General features: G+C 40.2%; 1 pseudogene; it reads right to left on the reverse strand.

Annotated features, from left to right (window-relative positions):
* Window positions 1–583: 583 nt before the first annotated feature.
* Window positions 584–702, reverse strand: LOC133384633 (5S ribosomal RNA; annotated as a pseudogene).
* Between the last annotated feature and the right edge of the window lie 14809 nt (window positions 703–15511).

The raw sequence follows: 15511 nt of genomic DNA on the forward strand, positions 1-15511 counted from the left end.
AAAACAATTTAAGAAACACATGCTAAAATGCCTGTGAGAAGAGGAAAGTCTTGACCTGGTGCCGAAAAGATAACAGTGATGGCGCCAGGCGCACCTCATCACCTATTGGTGCATCTGGTGGGTGTGCCTAGGCCTTTGGGGCTAGACTGTGCAGCAGCCTAGCCTAGTCCAGAGCAGGACCTGAGAAGAAGCAGAGAGGTGAGTGAGTTGGCTCTCCAAAGCCCAGGAAGCCTAATGACCTTATTAACTTAGCCCAGGCAATGGGGAGCTGGAATATTATGTGTGCATGCGTGTCTGAGGGGCATTTCTTCACTAATTTGTTCTAAAAATTGAAAAAGATATCCTTTAAATCCTTTCAAGCTGGTTCCATTTCAAAATAGTTTTGAATAGTAAAATGTGGTTGGAGCCTTAGTTGCAATAGTTTAGACCTCCACCTAACTGTGCAAATCATTATTGTTGTTGTTCCTATATGCCTTCAAGCCTATTACAAATTATGGTAGCCCTATGAATCTTTTTTGGATATATTCATAGAGTTTTCATGGTAAGAGGTATTCAGAGGTGGTTTAACCATTGCCTTCCTCTAATCCTATGGTACCTGATATTCCCAGGCAGTCTCCCATCCAAGTACTAACCAGGCCTGACCCTGCTTAGCTTCCGAGACCAGTCAAGCTCGGGTGTGTTCAGGGTAGTATGGCTATAGGCCCATAAATCATTATAAATAATCTTATTTAACTTTTTTTTAACTTAATATGTTTTAAAGTCTGTTTTTATGATGTTTTAGAATGTTTAGAGTGTTTTAGTGCTTTTGTTTGCTGCCCTGGGCTCCTACTGGGAGGAAGGGTGGAATATAAATTTAATAAACAAACAAACAAACTTTTTTCATGCAAACCTACATACTACCAAAATAGGGTGTGTGACATTTGCTGGTAGAGCTATCAGAAGCAATGTTAGGTGGCTGGCCCAGGGCCTTTCTGTGGAACAGAGATTGTATGCTTGTACAGTTAATTCTAGCACCTGTAGTTCGGAGAGATGTATAGTTCCTATATTTATTTATTTATTACATTTATATACCACCCTAAAGCCAAAGCTCTCTGGGTGGTTTATAGCAATTAAATAATGCTGTATATATGATGCTGTCAAGCATTTCCTTATGAAAAGTGAAGTTCATAGGTATTAATTTAATTTTTAAAGTGAAACTTCTCTTAATTGCTTTCCTGGCATGCCAGAGTGGTTCGTTCCGGGAAGTGGCTGCCTCCGGAGAACTGAACTCACAGTTCACAAGCTTACTAAAACATTGCACCTATACAAGGAAGCCTTCCATGCATGTACATTTTGTATTCTGCGGGACTCACCTTTGGTGCACCTACAGCTGTCTGTAAAGATCCATTCTCAACTTTGATGCATGTGCTGACACCATACAGGTGTTCAATGCTTCCTCAGAGAAAATCAAACTTAGTAATCTTGGCTTTTGAAAGTAACATATTTGAAGGAATTTCAAGGGAACAGTTTCTCTGCAAGTTTGCAGAGAAATCACAGCAGATTACACTTTATTAACAGTTCAGATCATTGTGGTAGGATAACTTGCACAATATCCATTTACTTCCTAGTTAATGTTATTTGGTTTACATAACTATTTTGAATGTGGAAAACATTGTATTTAAATTGATTTGCTTTTTTGTAAACTTCACAAGTCATAGTTCCTAATTAAAATGCATGAATTGGGGTTTATTGTTGTCATTACCTATGAAAACTTCTCCCCCGGAAACCTCTTTTATAGTGACCAAAGCTCCAACCCTTCTGCCCCCCAATTTTTGTCTCTGCCCCCCCCATGAAAAATTTCTCACTACTCTCCTGGTTCCATCAGCACAAGATTTCTGCTTGTGCAATATAACTTTTCACCTCTCTCCTTCCCCATGTACCCCCTAAATCTGTTCTACAGGTTCTCCCCAAAGCAGATTTGGGGTAAGTGTGGGGTGCACATGGAGGGATGGGTTGAAGACCTGTTGAGTTAGTGGTAATGCTTGCACTGATGGGATGTGTTGTTTGGATATCACCCACAATTTCCAGTAAGTTGGTTGTGTTAGTGTGGGAGTCGCCAACCTGTTGCCTGCAGGTGCCATGATGCCTATTAAAGCCTCCATTGGTGCTCCCAGGAAGGGGCTTCAGAATCTGAGCTTTCATTTAAAAAGGTAAGTCTCTAGCCCTCCTAAAAAGAAAGTCATGAAACAAAATGTGTGATGCCTTCAAGTCGATCCTTATGGGTTATGGCTACCCTATGAATAGGGTTTTCATGGTAAGCAGTATTCAGAGGGGGTTTACCATTGCCTTCCTCTGAGTCTAGTCCCCCCCCTCCAGCTGACTAGGGCCTGCTCAGCTTGCCACAGCTTCACAAGTCAGCCTGTTCCTTGTTCGCAACTGCCAGCTGGGGGGCAACTGGGCTTCTTGGGACTGCAGCTTGCCCACGGCTGCACAGGTGGCAGGGCACATAACCCCTGAGCCACTCACTGTGGGGATGATCTTTAGCTGGCTCTTGACATCCAGGAGACACGAGCGAGGATTTGAACTCACAGACACTGGACTCCCAGCCAGGCTCTCCTCCCCACTGTGCTATACCAACTTAAAGACTCACAAATTTATTTATAATATATCATCTTAAAGACTCACAAATTTATTATGGCACTGGTGGGGAACCTGTGACTCTCCAGATGCTGCTGGGCTGTAGTTTCCATCATCTCCAGTCAGGACGGCCAATGGTCAAGACTGACAGAGTTGGAGTCCAGCAACATCTGAAGGGCCACAGGTTTCATCCCCACCCATGTTGAGACCCATCCCAGTCTGCATCTGTGTCAGAATTGTTTAATATGTTTTTAATAATGTTTTTAACCCTTTTTAAAAGTTGTTTTTTTTAAAAAAATGTTTTTAATGCTGTTTTGTTAATTATTTTAAGATCTGTTTTTATGATGTTTTAAAGTGTTTTAAGTGCTTTGTTTGCCTCCCTGGGCTCCTGCTGGGAGGAAGGGCGGGATATAAATTAAATAAATAAATAAATAAATGTTTTCTTCTCCCCCCACATGTGTTGACAGAGCTCCCCCTTCTCCCCCGGGTCACCAAAGCTGGTCCCTTCCCCCCACGGGTTGCTAAATCTGCCACCTTCCCCCCACAGGGATCACCAAAGCCCTCCCTTCCTCTACACTGGTTGCCAAAGCCCACCTCCTCTGCCCACAGGTCACCAAAGTGGCAGGCTTAAGCTTTCATGGACTTCATCAAATTCATGAAGTGTAATCCTAAATTGACAAACATATACACATGGTGATGGTGGGAAATATTGAGGTCAGAGGGAAATGAAATGTAAAAGTACATGTGTTACTTAGCTTACCAATTAGCATATCAATGTGTTATGACCTATGCTGCCTTGTTAATTGGTCACTGAAATTACTTTGCTTTCAGGAGCCAGTTTTCACAGTTTGTCCTTTTTGTTTTTCATTTCACTCTGACCTCACCTCCAAACCATGTGTATATCTTCATCAACAACAACAACATTATCTTGCCACTTTGGCGACCTGTGGACAGAGGGGGTGGGCTTTAGCAACCCATGTGGAGGAGGGGAGGGCTTTGGTGACCCCTGTGGGTGGAAGGTGGCAGATTTAGCAACCCATGGGGGGAATGAGGCAGCTTTGGTGACCCATGGAGAAGGGGGACCTTTGGTGACCCATGTGGGGGGAGGGGGAAACTTTGGTGTCCCGTGGGAGGAGGGGGAGATTTGGTGATGGTAGTAAGTTTACTAAATATTTCATTCATGTTTCATAATAATAATAAACAAAACACTTCTCATTTCCATAGCAAAAGACAGACTGGTTTATCATTTTCTAATAGTTTGACTGTTTCAGATTACTTCTCACTTATCTTCCTTTGGAGATAGGACAGATTAAATCTTACTTTCTTCTCCTAATTGTCAAATGACCCCCTGCAAAGAATAAGGTTGGAAATAGTCTTGAATAATGTGTGCTATATGTTATACTATATATTGTTATATTACTAGAGATATTATAGTTAAAGGATGCACTCCAACACACTCATCTGGGAGTAAGTCCCGCTGAGCTTGATGGAGTTTTCTGGGTAGACATATATAGAATTGCACTGAAAGCACGTGTAATAAATAACTCAAAATATTTTATTCCAGCAAGAGCAGCAGGGCTTAAATTAAAAGTGGGGTCTCATTCCCTTCTGGGCAAACTTTGAGAGACCACATGCCAGTGGTAGGCTGGGACAGAGGCAAAGTTGGTAGAGCAATAAATATAAAATTTACCTTTGTAAAGGCCAGTGAAGGTGCAGCCTATCGGGGAAGTGTGTGGCTGGGGACGTGGCCTAGGGAGAGTTTCAAGGGCCAAACGGAGAGGCCTGGAGGCCGCATTTGGTCCAAGGCCTAAGGTTCCCACCCTGACTTAAATTATATGCTGCAATTTGTGACACACAGATTTAAAGGCAACTGGGATTGAAGTGTTTAATCTTTTCCTACACATATGCTTTAAGCCAATTGCAAAATTAGAAGACAAGGAATACTTTGTTTGCATTAAAAGAAAGTCTAGTAATACATTAAATTTACCTAACTTTACTGGCAAAGTATTAAGAATTACAATTGAAGTGTGGCTTTAATCAGCTCATTAATTTTTCTAGGAAATTGGATACTAAATTGCTTCTAAGAAAATGCTGGACTATCATTATATGGCTTGGGGAATTGTAGGGAGGAGGAAAACCACCTGGCTCTACTCCACTGAGTTCTAGTGGGGAGCAAAATGCATTCATTCCACTCTTCCAAAACTCTGGAGTGGCTCTTGGGACCTCGAATGGCTCCAGTCTTTGTCTTTCTCAGCTCTTTTGCTGATACTGCACTACATGGAAATATTAAAGAGGAATGCTTCCCTATGGCTATCCTTCCAACTGTTATTCTATGCGGGTGGTATTGGTTGCCAGTTGGGTACTTCTAACAAGGAACGGTAGCTTCAGCTGCATAGATTTCCTGTCTCTATTCAAGAGAAATCTGGGACAAATTTGCCATGCTGAGTCATGCATCTCCAAGGTAATGGTGAAGTTCTAACTAACCACAGGATTGGATATCACACCAAATCATTATAGGCTAAATAACGCATTGGCATTTTGGAACTTGAATGAAGCTGTAAACCAAAAGGTTCTATATTCAGTGAATTAAGCTTAGAAATTAGGGCTGCCAACATTTTTTGCCCTGCCTAGACTCCTGTGTCTTTATTGTGGTTCCCAAGTTTTACTGGCTGCCCTTGTTTCTTTGCCTGTTAGTTCATTAGGTGACATAGAGATCCATTTGAGACCCCGTAGAGGGTCTTGAGATCCATAGAGACCCCATGGCAGCTCTTTTGTGACTGGCACACACTCCAGTTTCTCAAACTACGCAAAATGCTCACTGGCCCAGAAAGGTTGGCAACCCCTGCACTAACCCATAAGCTAAGGGAGGCATTCCAGCTTTCCTCCACACCCCACCACATACTTTAGGGGTCCCATTTCTTATCTCATTGGGATAGAATGCTTCACAGCAAAGAACTGCCCTTTGGTAGATTGAAATCTAAAAAAAGAAAGAAATGTATGTTGAGAATATTTATTGTGGTAATTTTTTTATACCACACAATAACTAGGGATTTACGTGGTCTGAGAAATAATTGTATGTGATCTGAGTCATAGTGTAAGGCAGAGTCCTCCTGAATGGTGACCTGACAGCCTTTAAACATTTCAGCAACGCAAAACGCAGGAATATTAGCGAAGACATGGGATCCATAAGGAAGCACTTTTTTTCTTTTTCTTGTCACAGCAGGGCTTGCTGGGATCCTGGGCAACAACAGGATAGTTTGTTTGTTTGTTTAGTGGGATTTCTGTTTGGCTCTGGAGAAAGGTTGAATGTTGTGAGCATGCTGTAATTTCTCTGCTAACTAGATCCCAGCTTTCAGAAAACATATGACAAGCTGGTTGAGATAAAAATGGGGAGACAGATGCTTAGGCCATTTGGGACAGCTGGTTTATCACTTTCAATTTGCATTGAATTCAGGCAGGAGGTGAAAAGACTAGATAACCTCAAACCCTTTAGCCATTTATGATAACATATTTTTTTTCCACTGGTGCGATTTTCTTTTCAACAGTCAAAGCTGGGAAGATATATTCCCTCAGTATGAATTTAAAGAACCCAGCAGTAATGTGACCCGGTGGCAGTAAATAATTCTGCCACCTGTACTCGAATGGAATTTCTGATGTCTTGTTTTTCATCTCTACTACAGTTGTATCTTCCCTTAAGACAATATTTTATAACCCTTATAATGAAAATGATAATGTGGCCTTGGTTTATTTACGGAGAGCATTTCTATGTGACTAGGAAAGTCTCCTCATTTTTTGTATTGTTAATCAAACCCCAGCTTGATGTTGGTGCAGTAGTCAAAACCCAACAAATTATATTTCTACTGGTGTAGAGTGATTTTTATAACTATAAGCAAAATTTCCCAGTATAGCTGAGAGTAATAAAATTCACTTTATTTCACTAGAGGTACGGAGTCATGAAATATTATGTGAAGTTTGCAAGCAGCAGCAAAATGGATGGGAACTGAAATTCCCTGTTGAGGAACTTTACTGTCAAAAAAGGAACAGTTGAACCATGCTCCCCAGTGACACAAGGATGAGACTAGATGGAGGTATCCTGGCTTCTGAATCTGACAATTGGTTTTTTTCATATGTTCCAAGGATTCCAGTGTTTTATTGTTATTATGCATCATATTTTCAAGCACATCAGACCAGACTCTCTTTACTTTTATGGAGCAAAAGCTGTAGAAAGATTTCTAGTTATTATTTTGGTGGTGAGGGGAGAGAAATGTAGTGCATTTATGTTCTACCTGTTGTATAGCATCACAGTCATGTCTGCATTCTGTAACTACTCCATGTGCCAGAAACCTTTAATGGCTGTCATGGGCCAAAGCAAGAGCAGATATTTATGTCCATGGAGATGCCCCAAAATGACATCTCCATAGCAAATTCTCCCCATCCCCCTGGAATATGTAGATGTGGTTGCCTACTAACTGGCTAAATGTTTGCAGTGGCTAGCTGGGGAAAAGTAGATTGCAGTACAATACCTATCAAAATGTTTCCTAGGCTACAGTCTCAAGGCTGAAGTAGGAATTCATATAATAAAAATGCTACTTGAGTTCCTTACCTTGAACCATGCATCCATACAACAAGAATGCCCTTGAGATGAATTATTTCTTCCAGATCTTAAAAATGTAACGTTATCATTAAGCTTATTCTTAGGGGTGGGGAACCTTTGGTCTTCCAGATGTTGTTGAATTACAACTCCCATCAACCCTAGCAAGCCAATGACCAGGGTTGATGGGAGTTGTAGTTCAGCAACATCTGAAGCCAAATGTTCCTCACACCTGGCTTATCCATGTAGTGTATAGCTGTTGTTAGGGATGAGGGAAAAATTTGTTTTCTCAGTGCACCAAACTGCATTGCTTTCAGATTGGAACACAATTCCAGTTAAATTACACACTTCCCTTGATCCTGTGATATTTCCTAGGTGCACAAAAATACATATTTTATGTAAAAGACACATACAACATGTACATTGTATGGGTGAATATATTGTAAATAATTGAAAAGCGTGTATTTTATGTATAAATCACAGAGAAAATGCATACAAAATGCATACAATGGAGCAGAATGAAATAGAACAGAAGGCAACAGGAAAAAATGGATTTATGATTGAATAACAGTGAGACTGAAACAGGATAAAATCAGCTGCTTAGCCCATCTCTAGTGGTTATATACCATGCGGTCTCCCTTATCTGAAGAAATATTCTGTCATTATTTTGGATAATGGATGATGATGATGATGATAGCAACTGAAGATGCTACATATTTGTTAAGGGTTAACTGTCTACAAAATAGTGTTCAGTGATGTGTGTTTATTTATTATGTATTTATTTATTATTTGATTGATATCCTGCCCTTCTTCCCAGCAGGGGCCCAGGGTGGCTTGTGTTGGGGCTGAGTCAACTAGAATGGCTCCTCTACCTGCTTCTTCTACCCAGCACCTTATCCTTCTGTAGCTGCCACCTTTACACCTTGCAAGTGCCTTCCATCTTTTCTGTTGGGATTACCATTCTAAGTATTTATATTATTCCACTATGCCACCTATATTGGTATGGCAGTAAGCTGCTATAGCATGGTAATTGAAAGTTAAGAAAGAAAATATGTGTGGAAGCAGACACAGAGATACTTTTCTTCTCATGTGAAACTTAAACTACAAATGGAAAGACATACGACCAACCTCACATAAGGCCAACCTGTTGGTGTGGATAAAGCAGCATAGGGTATGAATACAAGAAAAAGCCCAATATACTAGAGCTTCAGTGGTAACTGCACTTCCAAGCGCTTGTAGAATTGCATTCCAGAAATAAAGCAGCAAAAAGCTCCAGTGTGGACAGCCCAAACATCAAACATGACATTAAGCAAATGGATCATATGACTTCGAAGACATTTATTATTTATTATTTATTTATTAAGACAGAATGCTGCGGCCAGAGTTCTTACTGGGACAAAGAAATTCGACCACATAACACCTATTCTGGCCCAACTGCACTGGCTTCCAATATGTTTCCGGGCCAGATTCAAAGTGTTGGTCCTTACCTATAAAGCCCTTAACGGCACTGGACCGCAATATCTGATGGAACGCCTCTCCCGCTATGTTCCTACCCGTTCACTCCGCTTGACGTCTAAGGCCCTTCTCCGGGTCCCAACCCATACAGAGGCCCGGAGAACAGTAATAAGATCTAGGGCCTTTTCGGTGGTGGCCCCCGAATTATGGAATGCCCTCCCAGATGAGATACGCCTGGCGCCTTCTCTGTCATCTTTCTGGCGCCAGGTAAAAACCCACCTCTTCACCCAGGCATTTTAAAGTATTTTAAGCTTTTAATCTTATTTTTTTTTTAGTTTTCTTTTACTTTGTTTATATAATGTTTATATTGTCTGCGCAATACACACTTGCTGTATTTTAAATATTGTGGTTTTATCATGTTGTACACCGCCCTGGGAGCTGCTAGCTATAGGGCGGTTTAGAAATGCAACTAAATAATAATAATAAATAATAATAATATTTATGGATCAAGTATGCCATCTTGTTCAACCCTCCTGTTTCCCTTATTCCATTCTTTTTCTTTTCTTTTTTGTAGTAATGCAATGTGTTTTTGTTTTCCGTTTTGTACATCGCTTTGAGTCCTATTTCTGGAAAAAAGTGACTAACAAATGCTATTAATAAATAAATAAATAATAATAAATAGTAATTTCAGACACCGAGGTTCTAGGAAGTTACAGAATAGGGTGGCTACCTATGGTAAATATCATGATAAGAAGGTAACTCAAAAAAGCCCCAAATCAATATGCTTTGAAACGAGCTGAAACCAAAATACTTAACCTCATTTTATATTTAGTTCCATGTCGAGAGTTCTCTTGTTTTCTGCAACTTTAAGCACTTCATAAACATATTCAAGTGCTATTCTTCTCAGCACCATCTTCTTCATTCCTCTCACAGTCCTAGTCACATTTGCACACACTGACATTTAATCCAATTGCTGTGCCTACTTACATGCTCTTTTTAATGTGGGCACCTAATTCAATCCCATTCAACATAATTAAAATAGATTTACTAGCAACAGCCCTAAAGTTCACAGCATGATCTCTGGTGCTGGACAAGTAGACTACCACTTACCAGGGTACTCACATCAACTAAGAAAGTGCAGGAGTTTGGTTTGCAGGGAAAAGATAGATTGAGGGGAAATCCTCTGCTCTTGAAACAGCCAATGAAACAAAGAAATAACTTGAAGATGTGTATCTTTGTGTTCCTAGGTATAATGTAAAATAAAATTTCAATTGATTCTTGAAGGAATGCACCTGAAACTTGAAATGTGGTGAATCCACTTTACCATCAGAGAATAACAACAAGCCTGTTGCTTGAATCCATTTCCTACGGAAGATAGAGTGATGACAGCATCAAATGAAATATAAATAAAAGGAAGGGGGAGAAGATACATACAAAATGTTGACCTTGAAGGTCAGCCATTACTGCAGAAGTAATGAGAATGAAACAAAGACAGAACACATCCTAGAGACTGCCTGCCTGAAACTCTTCATTTACCAAGAGATGTTTTGCAGTCACTTTGTGTCTTTACTGCTAAAGCATTAGCTACTTTTAATGTATGCAAACTGGAATAGTCAGTGCTCATGGCTTACAGATCTTTCTCTATGGCTTAGGTGCCAGGAAAAACACTCTTAAGAGAAGCTCATCTGATGGAGGTGGGAGATACTGTCCTCTTGCGTGTATCCAAATGGAAAAGAAACATTCTGACATCCCATCCAATGAAAGTGGGCAATGTTATCCTCAAAATAAGTATACAGTATATGAGGTTTCCCTGACTAGCCAAGCAGTTATGTCATAGTCCTGTTAATGCATCATTAAACCCACTTCAGAATCCAGTTGTGCTTTTTGGAAAAACCAACACCACCGAATATTTTTAGACATTACAAACAGCTAAGTTAAATGCAAATGCAAACAATTTTAGAACTTAATTCAATTCACTTAGCCTAAGCAGGAGGTTACTTTTTAAAGAAAAAAGATGTGATTCCCATTAGTGTTTATATGCTACAGTGTGCGTGTACTGGAGTGGAGCCACCCCACCTTGAATCATTGTTTGACCTATCCTCCAAATTGAGTCAGTTTCTGGGGCTATGGCATTGAGGTGATATTCATATCATTTCATTGTGGAGTAAACATGTAAGGAGTTTATCATGGTGCCAATGATGACTCTTTTCTTTCAATTTCTTTTTCTTATTTAGAAATGTTGCTGGTGGGAGTGGGGCCATTTCCCCCAGAATGCCTCTGGAATGATGTGAAGCAGCATTTTTAAATGGGACCACTATACCTTAAGAATCTCACTGCTTGAATTACTACAGTGATCCCCTACGGCTCAGACACACAGCTCACGTCCATGTATTATTGGCTCCATTCTATGGAACTCCCGCATGGCTGATATCAGACATGCCCTCTCCCTGTTGAATTTCCAGTATTTGTTGAATTCCTTTGTTATTATTTCAGCAGATATTTTAAGTAAGTTCTGATTTTATGATTAATTTAAACTGATTTAATCTGTATTGTATCTTTTGTAACCTTATTGTGCACTGCTAACAGATGATGGTGTACTGTTAAGTGGAACATAAATTGTTGAAATGAATAAATAATAATTCACTAATAGGCAAAAAAGCCTTATGGTTTAAGAACATACTTATAGCCAACATATATTTCTATCAAACTTTAAAAAACAGTGAAATTAGGCAGCAATAACGAATGAACCAAGGGAGCAAGAGACCTGACCTCCTCTATGAGATATTGTGCTGCCTTACAAATTTGTAAAAATGCAAACACAATTTGGGTTGGTCTTTCACAGTCCAATCCACTTCCTGTGTAGCTTGGAAGAATTTGGTAATGTGCCTCCGAACATATGGTGAGTGGGAATTGTAGGTCTGAGAGGAATAGGGCATCTCCTAACAACTCTCAGCACATTTCACAAACTATATTTCCCAGGATACTTTGGGGGAAGCCATGACGGTTTAAAGTGGAATAAACATCTGGTGTGGGAGTGAACCCCTGATTAGCCAAGCCAAATAGCTATTAGTCTGGCTTTTAGAACACTGACAGTTGGTTCTTACTGAGCATGCCTGCGCTATCATAGAGTGAAATGTTAATTTAATTAAAAATCAGCCATGCTTTTTTTTTTTTTACTTTTAAACTGCAGAAGATGAAAGTCAGAGTATGGGGCAAGGTCAGTAATAGGATTACAGATACTCTGTGAACATGGCTGATTTTTAAGTAATTTCAACAAATTATGAGACCACTGAAAGAAAAAAGTCCAACAGGGGGCTGGATTATTTTACTCTTGTTTTAGAACTCTGCATTCTCTCTGAGTGTTTTCTGTATCACCATGAAAACTTGGACAGTTGTTAAGCAAGTGTTTCTGAGTTCAGGACTATAAATTTTGTAAGATTTTGTTTTGAAATGAGTTTATTGGAAGCAAAATGGCATTGAGGGATTTTCAATTTAATGTGGTGGAATGTGAAAAATCCATGTTGGCTATAGTATGCTCTCGTGGCTGTATAAATAAATAAAGAGGAAGGGAGGGAGGGAGGGAAAAAAGCTGCCACAGCAAGCTGCCTAAGTGCCCCCTTACTCCATCTCCAAAACAAAGTAAACCATTCTCCACTCAAAAGTTATTAAAAAAAAAAACCCAAAAAATCACCATCTGAGAATGCAGTGGTGAAGTTTGAGGATGATGCTGTTTCAGTTCATCTTTCCTATTCACCAAGTTTCTCATTCTGTAACAAGAAGTCTGCAGTTGTGCAAGCATTTACAGAAAACCACCAATGCATTTCCTCCTTCTGCTCTCTGCAATTTTTTTAGGTTTATATAACATTTAGAAAAACATTTTTGTACTTTTATTATTGAGTAGAACCCCATTTCAGAGAAGGTGTCGGTGCTTTCATCTGGTGTTCATCTTTTATAGAATGGGGTTTAAGATGCTTGTGTTGGCCTTTGATTCCACTCGTTTATTTTCCATGCAATCAGACCAGAAGTGGATGGTCACTGAGCAGAATCTGCTGCAAATAATGCAATAGAATTTTCAGTATTTTAAAAAGACTGCTAAAAATTAGATATTGAACTGATTCATTGTCATCACTGATAAAATGTTGCTAGTACTAAATCTATGTCACATATGTGATATGGTCAGATTAACAGATTTGTATGTACGGAGGAGAAAGAAATTTGAAAGAAAAGGCATCACTTTTGTACATACTGAAACAAAAGAAAACATGAACTAAATGTGAAACATGACAATATTTTATCCTCCTTATGATTTTCCCCTTTAGAATTTCATAAGTAGCAGATTGGTTTTGTTTGCCATATGGGAGTTAAAATGATTGCTCCATTTGGTTTATTAATAAATGGTATCATAATCTGTAAAACATAAAATAGCTGTTCTCTATATAAAAAGAAATAGCCAATGCCCTGATATTTGATTATGTATTGTGTCATATGGCAGTAGCAGAAACCACAGAAACTGCTGCCAGGGACAACAACTAAGACAGTGAAAAAAAACAGTGAAGAAAGCATCTCTCTCTCTCTCTCTCTCTCTCACACACACACACACACACACACACACACACACAAAGTTTGATTTACTGGATATAGCATGAACTTTCAACAACCAATACAGGGTTAAGATTAACACTGCCAAGTGTACACCAAGATTGCCTGTACTCCATGTGAAAACCTAGCTGCATATACACAAATCCTACATTAAGACTAGTATTTAGCTCAGTTTTTAATGGGGATTTAAAAAAAGTAAGTCTGAAGTTTGTAGTTAATTTTGAGGCCTCCTCTGTAGAGCTCCTGAAAAATATAACAAGGGAACAATCCCGTGGTATCCTTCTGGGCCGACTTGGTGAGATGGGTATTGGAGGAACTGTTTTACAGTGGTTCCGATCCTATCTCCAAGGTTGTTCTCAGAGAATAGCATTGGGTGACTGTCTTTTGGTTCCCTGGCAGTTGTGCTGTGGGGTGCCGCAAGGTACCATCTTGTCCCCCATGCTGTTTAACATCTATATGAAGCCCTTGGGTGCTGTCATCAGGAGATTTGGTGTGAGGTGTCAGCAGTATGCTGACAATACCCAGCTCTATTTCTCCATAACATCTGATTCGGGAGAGGCCATGCAAGCCCTGGACCGCTGCCTGAACTTGGTGGTGGGCTGGATGAGGGCCAATAAACTGAGTCTGAATCCTAGCAAGATGGAGGCTCTGTGGGTTGGTGTTTCCCGAGTTGGGATAATTGGTCAGTTGCCTGCTTTGGATAGGGTCTTACTCCCTCTGAAAGAGCAAGTCTATAGTCTGGGGGTGTTCCTGGAACCATCTTTGTTGCTAGAGGCCCAGGTGACCTCCGTGGCTAGGAGTGCCTTTTACTAGCTTCGGCTGGTAATATAGCTGCGGCCGTTTCTGGACCGGGATAGCCTGACCACTGTTGTCCACGCACTAGTAACCTCCAGGCTGCCCTTGAGGTTGGTCCAGAAGCTGCAGCTGGTGCAAAATGTTTTGTAAACCGACTTCTCTTTGTTGTAAGCCATTTTGGGCACAGCTTGCTGTGGAAAGGTGGCATATAAATAAACTCAATCAATCAATCAAAATGCGGTGGTGAGACTGCTCACTGGGGCAGGGTATCACCAACATGTCACCCCACTGCTGAAATAATTGCACTGGCTGCCCATTTGCTACCGGGCCAAGTTCAAGGTTCTAATTTTGGTGTACAAAGCCCTATACAGCTCGGGACCAGGATACCTGAAAGACCATCTTACCCCTTATATACCCAGTCAATCACTGCGCTCTGCAGGTGAGGGCCTCCTGCAGATACCATCTTATCAGGAGGTCCATTCTGTACAACATAGGAAATGGACCTTTAGTGTGGTGGCACCTACCCTGTGGAATTCCCTCCCCTTGAAAATTAGGCAGGCTCCATCTCTGCTATCTTTTCAGCGTCTTTTGAAGACTGCATCTGTTAGAATTGCTTGTTATTATGTTTTTAATAATGTTTTAACCCTTTTTAAACAAGATTTTTAAAGCTTTTTTTTTAAAAAAAGTTTTTAACGTTTTGTTTTAATGTATTTTAAGGTCTGTTTTTATGATGTTTTAAAGTGTTTTTAGAGCTTCTGTTTGCTGCCCTGGGCTCCTGCTGGGAGGAAGGGTGGGATATAAATCAAATAATAAATAAATAAATAATCATCCTATGCTCTGTCAGGACCATCTGCAAGCCTTAGGCTGTGAACACACTAGTTGCCAACAAACATTTCCATTAGCCACACCTGGAGGGGGAACAGGTTGATCTGCTGATCACTTGCAAAATCACTTTGAAGCAGATTTTTTTTTAAAGAAAATGCATTTAAGTTGCTCCCACCAGGTTTTACAGTAACAAGGGGCAGGGTTTGAGTAGCGTCATGGGCCCCCATTTTCAGAAGAGAGAGGTCTGAGCTGAAGCAGGGACCTCCAAGGTCATTTGGCACAATTTGGAAGTTCTGACATTTTAAAAATCTGCAGACAGTAGGTCTCAAAAATTGAAACCTGTCTCTCAAAGCTTGCCATATAAGGAAAAAGGCCAGAGTGGGGAGAGGAAGGGGGAGAGAGCTCTTTTGTGATGGACAATTCTAGTATCTAATTAGAAGGAGTGGTCTTCTGATTATAGATAGTTCCCCTTTTTTAAATAAAAAAAAGATGTCCAGGGGGGGAAAAGCACCTGGGCCTATTTGTAATTTGGCAGGTTTTATCCACTCAGTAGGGGCTATTATGCCTGCAGATTTCATCTAAATCTGTCAAAAGGGGGAAAAGGTTATGTCTATTTTTAAAATTTCCCCA

Source organism: Rhineura floridana, chromosome 4 (assembly GCF_030035675.1).
Source record: "Rhineura floridana isolate rRhiFlo1 chromosome 4, rRhiFlo1.hap2, whole genome shotgun sequence".
In the NCBI taxonomy this organism is placed as follows: Eukaryota; Metazoa; Chordata; class Lepidosauria; order Squamata; family Rhineuridae; genus Rhineura; species Rhineura floridana.